Below are 8,788 nucleotides of genomic sequence, written 5' to 3'. Positions count from 1 at the left end.
AGTAATTAACTACTGGTAAACAGATTGAATCCTTCTAACCATGCTTCCACTCTGCTGAGCATGTGTCTTAGTTTTCATAGTTGAAGCTATTATAGTTATAAATCACTTGCTTTCTGGATACAGTTGCATTAATATGCCTCATAAAAAGTTTCTGAACTGCATACAGGTTGTCTGAATAATCTCTGCCCAATATTTATCTTGTTGCCCTTATGTCCTGCTTAGGAAATTGTTAATAATTCCTCCATAGTTAAAATTAGAAAGCATTATAAATTCCTTTAAATCATATTCCAATTCATGCTTGTTATATCTTAGTATTAAATTTTCCTTCTGGCTAATTACAGTGTTAGCGATAAAAACTTGCGGGGATGCTGCCTTCCACGTGGCTCCAGGGAAGCCAACGTGGCTGAGAGAGAGAAAAAAGTTTCATGCAGCTTCAGATCTAAGCCCAAACCTTAAAATTTCTGTTTGCACCTTAATTACCTCGTGATTTATGCCAAAATATCTTTACAGATAAAACATCTCTTGTCCTGATGTTCTGTAGCATATGACAAAAGTCAGAGAAAGATATTTATCTTTTTAATTTCTTCTATCAAGAAATATAAGCAGACATTCCTTTACAATTTTGCCTTGTCCAACCCAAATTAGAAAGATTTGAGTTTTTTTAAATTCACTTTACCCTCTTTAAAGTCAGAGTTTTCCTTCAACAAAAGCCTGCCTTTACCTGGCCGGACCTCAAACAAAGGATTTCCTAGGACCCTTTTCAAATGTTAAAGTTGTGGCTTGGTTAGCTGCTAAGAAAAGCAGTTTGCCCTGTCCCGGACTACCAAATGACCAAATATCTTTTCAAACTAGGCCTTTTTAAAAGTAACTCAGGATTATTACCTTGATTTATTAATTTTGCTGAGACCTGTGGTTTTATTAGAAAAAGTTTTTAGAAATTATCTGTTGCCCATTGATTCTGATACTAAAAGTGCCCTGCTTTGTTTGAGTCAAAGAAACCATTTCCTACTAAGCCTTTCAAATTCATGAGTCAGACAAGTTCTGAAGAGGCACAGGAATTTTCTTGTGAAGATTAGCTTGCTCCCTGCAGAACTTTTGAAATAAACAATGTTTAAGTAAAAAACTCCTTTGCAATAAACTTATATTTGAAGTAGCTTCGGCCTTGCTAGGTTTTTTTCTAGCCTTTCACACTTTGGCTAAAAGAACTTAACATACTGCTCATTTGCATCTGCTTAGAAGCCTGAGTCTTCGAGCCTTTGTCTTAGAACCCGGTAACTTTGAATTTGCACTTTCCTAATGAAATCTTAACTCCTGCTTTTTCTTTTCCTATCTGCTCTGTTTGAAATGCACTGTGCCAAGGTAATTCTGATAGAATTACACTTAGTGGTGAACTGCCTGTTTTAGATAGAGGAGATTTCCCAAGTTACAGAAATCGTGTCAGTGAGAGGTTGGGAGTGGGGTTACAGCCTTCAGGGCTTCAGAAGTCCTTCCCTAAAGTCAGACCCAGCCACCAGCTACCAATCGCTGTGGTGAGGTTTTGCTGGGTTGAAATTCTCCTACCCCTCCCCCACCTCAGAATTAGCCTCAGGTTACCAAACCTGTAGTATTGTATTTGTTAAATCGGTATCTCCCTGGCCAGCTCCTGCCTGTTCCTGCTTTGTGCTGAAGCCTGTGGCTTTGTTTCCTGCTTTTGAGAAATTGCTTTCTCCCCAGAACTAGAAGTTTGGAAAGGTAGAACAGGTAAAAATCACACTCCGACAGACCATGTGTTCAATAGTTTGCCTGCCTCAGTTTCCCTCATCCTGATATTTTTCCAATCTTAGTCTCAGGTTGCTTTTGAGACCTTACTTCCTCCCCTGTCAATCAATGACATTAAGAGTCGAACAGGGTTCAGAGGAACCAATCACTCCACCCCCAGCAGAGGAAGACTTACTGTCTCAGGCCAAAAAGACCGGCAAACTTCCTCGGACTCCGTCACCACCAAGCCTTCTTTTGTTCTTTCCTCCCTCAAGTGAGGGGACGCTTCCTGCCCCAGCTGTGTGAAATAAAGGGTTGAAAGCCACGAGGGCACCAGAATGAAGATTCCTTGAACCCTCGAGAAGCCTCAAGATAGGAAGATAGAGGAAGGATAGAAGTTCTGTATGCCACGAGGGGGGTGGCGGAGCCAAATTAGAGATATGAGGTGGCAGGAATGAGTCAGAAATCCAGGCCTTATTGATTACAAAGGAGCCACAGCAAAAACTCCGATCAGTGGACTACTCAGAAGGCTTATACCCATCCAGTGATCCAAATTTAATACCACACAGGTCGGAGACATGATAGAGAAAAGAAAGTGCCTGGCCGAAGGCCAGGTCCCAGGTGGGAGAAAGTAGATAAGGAAAGGAATCAAAGATGGAGCTTGGCCAGAGGTCAAGCTCCCACAAGGACAGGCATCAGTGAGAGCTGAGATCCAAGTGAGGAAGAGAGGGCAGAGTCTGCTGTGGCCCGGTATTTAATCTCTTTGATATGACACAATATACAGGGATGATCATCATTGGTTAATGACAAGGTATAGGTGTGGTTTCTCTTAGCCAGGTGAGCACAAAGAAACCTGTTTTCCCTCCTAACCTGGGGGAAGCTGGGGTCAAGGGTTAGAGGCTTTCCTAGCCATGTGCAAGACTGAGCAAGCTCAAGACTGAGCATGCACTCTTCTAAGCCATTCTGTACATACTAACTGTTTCCCTTGCCCATAGCTAGTGTGGACTGCTACAGAATCACTTCAGGGTAACTGTCCAGAGAAATTAAAGAATCATTATGTGATTTTCCCACAACACATACATTAATTTTAGAAATTATTTTAGGTCAGGGATCCAATTATAAGAGTAGAACATTTATCGGTTCTCTTTCACCTCCCTATGTCTCTCTCTCTCTCTCTCTCTCTCTCTCTCTCTCTCTCTCTCTCTCTCCCCCCCCTTCAAACCCTCTGCTTACAAAGCAGAAAAAGACTTCCATCCTTCCTTCACAAATGTGCATACTCAAGCTTTGATCTTTAGATCTTTAGATCAAAGTCCCTTTCTTCCAAATTCAAATCCAACATACCTTCCCACCTGTTCTGACTTGCTTAAGTCAAACAAACATACTGTTGGTATCACTTCAATTGCTAATAAGTAACCCAAAAGAATTCTGATTTAAAGGATCACATCATTTAACATCTTTAGCATCTTTAGCATAGTGCTCATCAATTATAAATTTCATTTCATAGCACAAATTGGTAAACTGAGGTAATCACTGAGTATTGAACAAAATCTAGGGTACAGTAAGGTTCACAAAGAGCTTTTGTTTACATCCAAACAATACTTAAGCACATATTTTAGCAGCAACTCACATAACAATCGTAAAATTCTGAGCAAACATTTTTAACGTCTTACCCACTCCTTGGCTATTGTTTGCCACATATATCTTTATACAGATCAGAAATGTAATCAAAATATCAACCAACATATCCCCAAAATTTGTGTGAGGTAACTTATCAATTACATATCACTCAACTCATTTTATCATTCTGGACATGGAATGTTTGCATTAAGATTCCACAGCTTCAAACAAGCTACTTGGTCAGACAGGGCTAGCAACATTTGCTTGCTTGAGCACCTTAAAACCTCCAAAATATACAATTAAAAGATACTTATTCTTAAGTTCTATCACACAGTGGTTGTCAACTCTTTTAGATCCCTATTTCAGTTCCTAAGTATCAGTGTGGAACAATTATTATAAGCACTTCTTTCTCCTTCCTGTGTGCAAGGAAGGGGTTAATACCTTGTGAGCAATTTATCCTAAGGCTGCTTGATTAGATTTAGATTTTATTACTTAGCAACCTTATCCCATTCTTCTTTAACAAGTGAGCTTAATATAATTTAAGATGTTGAATACATCAAACCCCCTTCATAATAATTTATTCTCAGTGGATTTTAGTTTGAACTCCACACTTCCAAATAACTTTGATTAAGTCCTTTAGCAATGTTTCAGTATGTAACCAAACTGAAGTTCAAAGCATTTCCCTGTACTCCTCTCAAACCTGTCTAAAGTAGAATAGAACCTCCAGTTTAGTCTTCTTTTAGCTCAAAATTTTGCTACATGCCTGATTAGATTCCATCAACACCATTCCAATTTATAATTTGTAAAGTTATTTCCTCTTTTGCAAAATACCAAATTCTTGGTACTTGTATTATTAAACCCCATGCACAGATTAACCACTTTAAAAACTTCTTGTGTGTCATATGATTTCTTATTGCTAGTTCTGACAGCATGTACATGAAAATAACATATGATTTGAAGAAATCACAAGTTTAAATTCTAGAATAAGTTCTTCTCAACAACATAACAACTTTTTCTGGATGACTTTTTACATCTAAAAAGTAGCCAGTGGTGTCCTTATAGAGCAAAACCTTCCCTGTGTCAGGCTGGCTATCAATTACATTTAGACAATTCTCAAATTCACTGAAACCATTATGCATTGCAAGGTTTAAGAACACGAACTTCTAACCATGAGTTTTGTGCTCAATAAGATCTGGCTAACATTTCACATTTAACTGACAACCAGTAACCACAATACATGAAATTACATTTGTACCATATCAAAATCATTAGCAATCCTCCCACGTTGCATGCATTAACCCTTAGAATCAATTTTAAGTGAAAATTGCTAACTGTGGAGTAAAAAATCTCCCTTCTTCTGCTCTGAATTTTTCTCTTTTTCACTCCCTTGGGGGCCCATCCAAAGGAAGAAAGAGGAAAAAAATCATTGAACAGGTAACTGCTTTTGCCCTCTGTTGAGGATTTTTCACTGTGGGAAGTTTAGGCTTGCAACTCCCACCTTTTTACATAGAGACAAGACTGTGACAAAGACAACAACAAACAGAAACATACACCTTTGTGGCAAGCATGCTTTGAAAGGAAACCCATAGGACATACTCTCTCACACTTTCACATACCTTTGAACCCAAAGGTTCCCCAGAAGTCACTGAAAGACATCTCTTTAGTTACCTGGCTGTGGGACTAAAGCTGTGTCCCAACAGCCTCTACTTAATCCTGATTGACAGAACAAAACAGAACTCCATGGCCAAACAGTACACCAGGGCAAAACAGGACTCTAGGGCCCGAACAGAACTTCAAGACAGAATCTTCAAGAAAACAGACTCCTAGAATCAAACAGGCCCTGGGGCAAAACAAAACAGCATTCTAGAGAAACAGAGCTAACTTACCAGAACAAAACAGAGGGTTCCAAAATCAGCCTCAATTTTGTTTGAAATCTCAAATACCAGAACCAGGGGTGGGCTCCGGAGAGGACACCATTCACTTCCTTGGATTTCTTACCCAATCTCTTGCTAGAGTTGGGAACTGTATACTCTCCAAGTCCGCACTCAGAAACACCCCCAAAGGGGATAAAGGTTCAAGTCTCCTTCACAGGCCCCGGCTTAGCAAAAGCTGCCCACGTGTGATTTGGGTTACAACACCAACCATTTAGCCATATGCCACGGGCCTAGAGAACTCTCCACCATGCAAGCACAGACACACACACACTCTTACAGCAGCCTTCTCCGAAGTCCTTACCTCCTGGTCCTGGGGCTTAAGATCTTGCTGGGGCCTCCACTTGATGTGGTGCACTTCACAAGTGAGTTCAAACACCCAGAATTTCAATTACTGGAACCATGATTTATTAATAAAAGAACAAATAAGAATCTACTAGCTGGACAGACTTCCCTAGTGGAAGACCGCATCATACTGACATTATAGGATATACATTATAAGATACAAAGCTATTTCCTTTCACATATAAGTTCTTAATCAAACAAAACCTTATCACGACACAGGAATGTGGGGTCAGAGATGAGGAGGCAATCCTCAGATTTATGAGGGTACTGTTATTTGGGGGCTGTTTACTTTCACATCCATTAACCATCTTACTTCCATCCTGACCTCTTTGATAGTCCTGAAATTCCTCTTTGTCTCCTGCCCCTTTCTAATTCACATCCCCCAAGCTAAGTAGATTGTCTGCTGTCTGCATAAGCAGCTCAACTGCCTGGGGGGAGGGAAGCCATGTCTGTTCCCTAAAAAATGCTGTCAGGGTTTTTTTTTTTAATCTGTTTCATCTATTTCAAATTTTTTTATCTCGCCCTTTTTGAACTACTTCATTTTTATAATTGGTATAGAATAGACATTAATAGAATTAATAATAAGTGGTTAGAACTAGCTAATGGGGTTACTTTTAATATTGACTTAAGCTCCAATGTTAAGCGATATTTAAGGATTGATATCATTATAGACTAATTGCATGTATGATCTTTATAGTCAATAAGTATATTGGGAGTTGACTAAGTCCTATTAGAGAATGTGTTTATGGATCTTACTAGACTACAAGTTTGGGGATTTCTAGATTCCATATTGACATCTCCAAGAGCAAACTGGAACTTCCTGCATTAAGGAAGAGAGAAGCTCTTAGGTAAAACATAGTACATATTTCTTGTTCTTCTGGAGTTGAAAACAAATATTTCTCCCTAAAGATATGAGGAGATGGAAAGAAGAAGTTGCAGTGTCCCTTTGATATGGCATCATCTTGGGGATCTAGTTGCCCCAAATAGTGAGATGGTTCATAAGCATTTATTAAGTTCCTATTATGTCACTGTGCTAAAAAATTGAGGAAACAAAAAGGCAAAATAGAGTCCCTACTCTCGAGTTGTTCACAGTCTAATGAGGGAGACAACTTGCAAACAACTACAAACAAGATCTAGAGGATTATCAATGGAGAGGAGGCACTAAAGTCTTCCTATAGAAGCTGAATTTTTAGATATGACTTGAAAGAAACCATGATTCATATTGAAACATACATTAGGGGGACAGTGAAGAAGCTAAGTAATAGAGGTCTGGGTTCAAATTTGGTAGGTCCTGGATTCAAATTTGGTCTTAGAGACTTCATAGCTGTGTGACCCTGGGCAAGTGACAACCTTCATTGCCTACCCTTTACTGCTCTCTTGTCTTAGAATGAGTACATTAATTCTAAGGTGAAAGGTAAAGGTTTTTAAAAAAAGAAAAAGAAACAAAAAAACATAAATTATACCAAGAAGCCACAAAAAAATGGCTTACCTTTTTTAGTAGGAAGAATAGGGTTGATTTGACTTTATTGCTTGGTACCTACACTTGCTAGACTTTTTGGGGACATAGGTTTTGAGGCCCTGTCCTTCCCAGCTCTAGCAGAACTTGGTTGACAGCTTTGTACATTTTTTTGGCACATAATCCAAACCAGCCTTAACTCTGCTGATCAAGAATATAAAATTGAATGCAGGGAAGTGGGTTACAATGAGAGATCCCAACAGCAGAGATATTGGAAAAAGTAATTCCTTTGGGGAAGAAGGCAAAAGCTGCTTCCTCTTTGCCTTCCTCACTTTGCTCTTGTTGATCTTAAGGCTCATTATCTTCCCTTGTTCCTCTCCTCTTTTTGCTTTCTTAAGATCTAGAATCCACCCTGCTGAAGCTTAGCATTGTCAGCAAACAGGACAGATGTAGGCTAAAACTGGGGGAGAGGGGAAGGGAGAAGGGAGAAAATATAGATCCTAAAGCTTTTATTTCTAGTTGGAAATACTTTCCTAGCTTTTGCTAGGAAAAAAAAACCCCTACTCTGTACAGGAAGCAAAGTTTAGAACAAACTGCCTGAAAGATCCTCATTGCAGAGTTGTGGTCTTTTCATTCCTGGGTAGTTTCAAATGGACAATTAAAAGAGAAGCTGAAGATAAATGTCTCTTTTACTTGCTCAAAAGTAAAAATACATTTTGATCCAAGGATAAAAGAAGAGCTACTTCAAAGTGAAAATTAATCCCTCTAGGCCAGTGATGGTGAACCTATGGAATAATTGCCAAAGATGGCACACAGAGTATACTTTGTGGGTATCTGGCTGCCCTCCTTCCTGGAGCTGCTCCTTTCCCTCTCTCCATCATGCCTGATGACATGCTTTCAAACCACTCAATCAGCAGCAGTAGCAGCAGCAGCTGTTTCTAGTACACTATTAAATAATAGTGGTTATAATGAGTATCCTTGCTTCTGATCTTATTGGGAAGTACTCAGCATTTTAAACAATCCAGTTTGGATTGCCAAAAAATGACTGCCTAGACCTTTAGGAATCTTTGTCATTCCAGAACATACTTATCCCAATAACTTGCTATTGCCTCTTCATGCTGACTCATTCTAGCAGCTGGCTGATCCAATTCATCAAATATTTGAAAGAGAAAGTCATGACTTCAACAGCTACTATAAACATTTACATAGCACCATCTGTGGGCAAAATATTTTTCCTTCACTTTACTTGCTTCTCAGGTCTTGTAACTCAAGCAGGTATATATTCCAGTTGAATAAATTTAAATACACAGTTGAATGGCTTAGTTAAAGATCCACAGCTAGGATCCAGTTTAACATGACAACCTGGAGCAGTGATGGCAAACCTTTTAGAGATGGAGTGCCACACCTCCCCCAGACTCTGTGCTGCACTCTTCCCCCATTTGAACCTGTTATCCTAAAAACTATGATTCCCAGCAAAACTATGATTCCCAGCACCCTACTCTCTTCCTGTCTTTACATGCTAACATAGGCAGGAGATAAATTTGGTGGAGTTCCATCTCAGTCTTTCCTTCCTGTTGTGGTTTTGGTGGAGTGGGCTTTTTGAGCAGGTAGAAAAACTTAGTCATGTGGTTCTATTTTGCCAGATAATAAACTTTATAAAAAATAATACTTGAAGTATTGGACATTAATTTAAATCTTGCAT

This window comes from Monodelphis domestica, chromosome 3 (genome assembly GCF_027887165.1).
Source record: "Monodelphis domestica isolate mMonDom1 chromosome 3, mMonDom1.pri, whole genome shotgun sequence".
Lineage (NCBI taxonomy): Eukaryota > Metazoa > Chordata > Mammalia > Didelphimorphia > Didelphidae > Monodelphis > Monodelphis domestica.
This window is presented reverse-complemented; position numbering follows the sequence as displayed.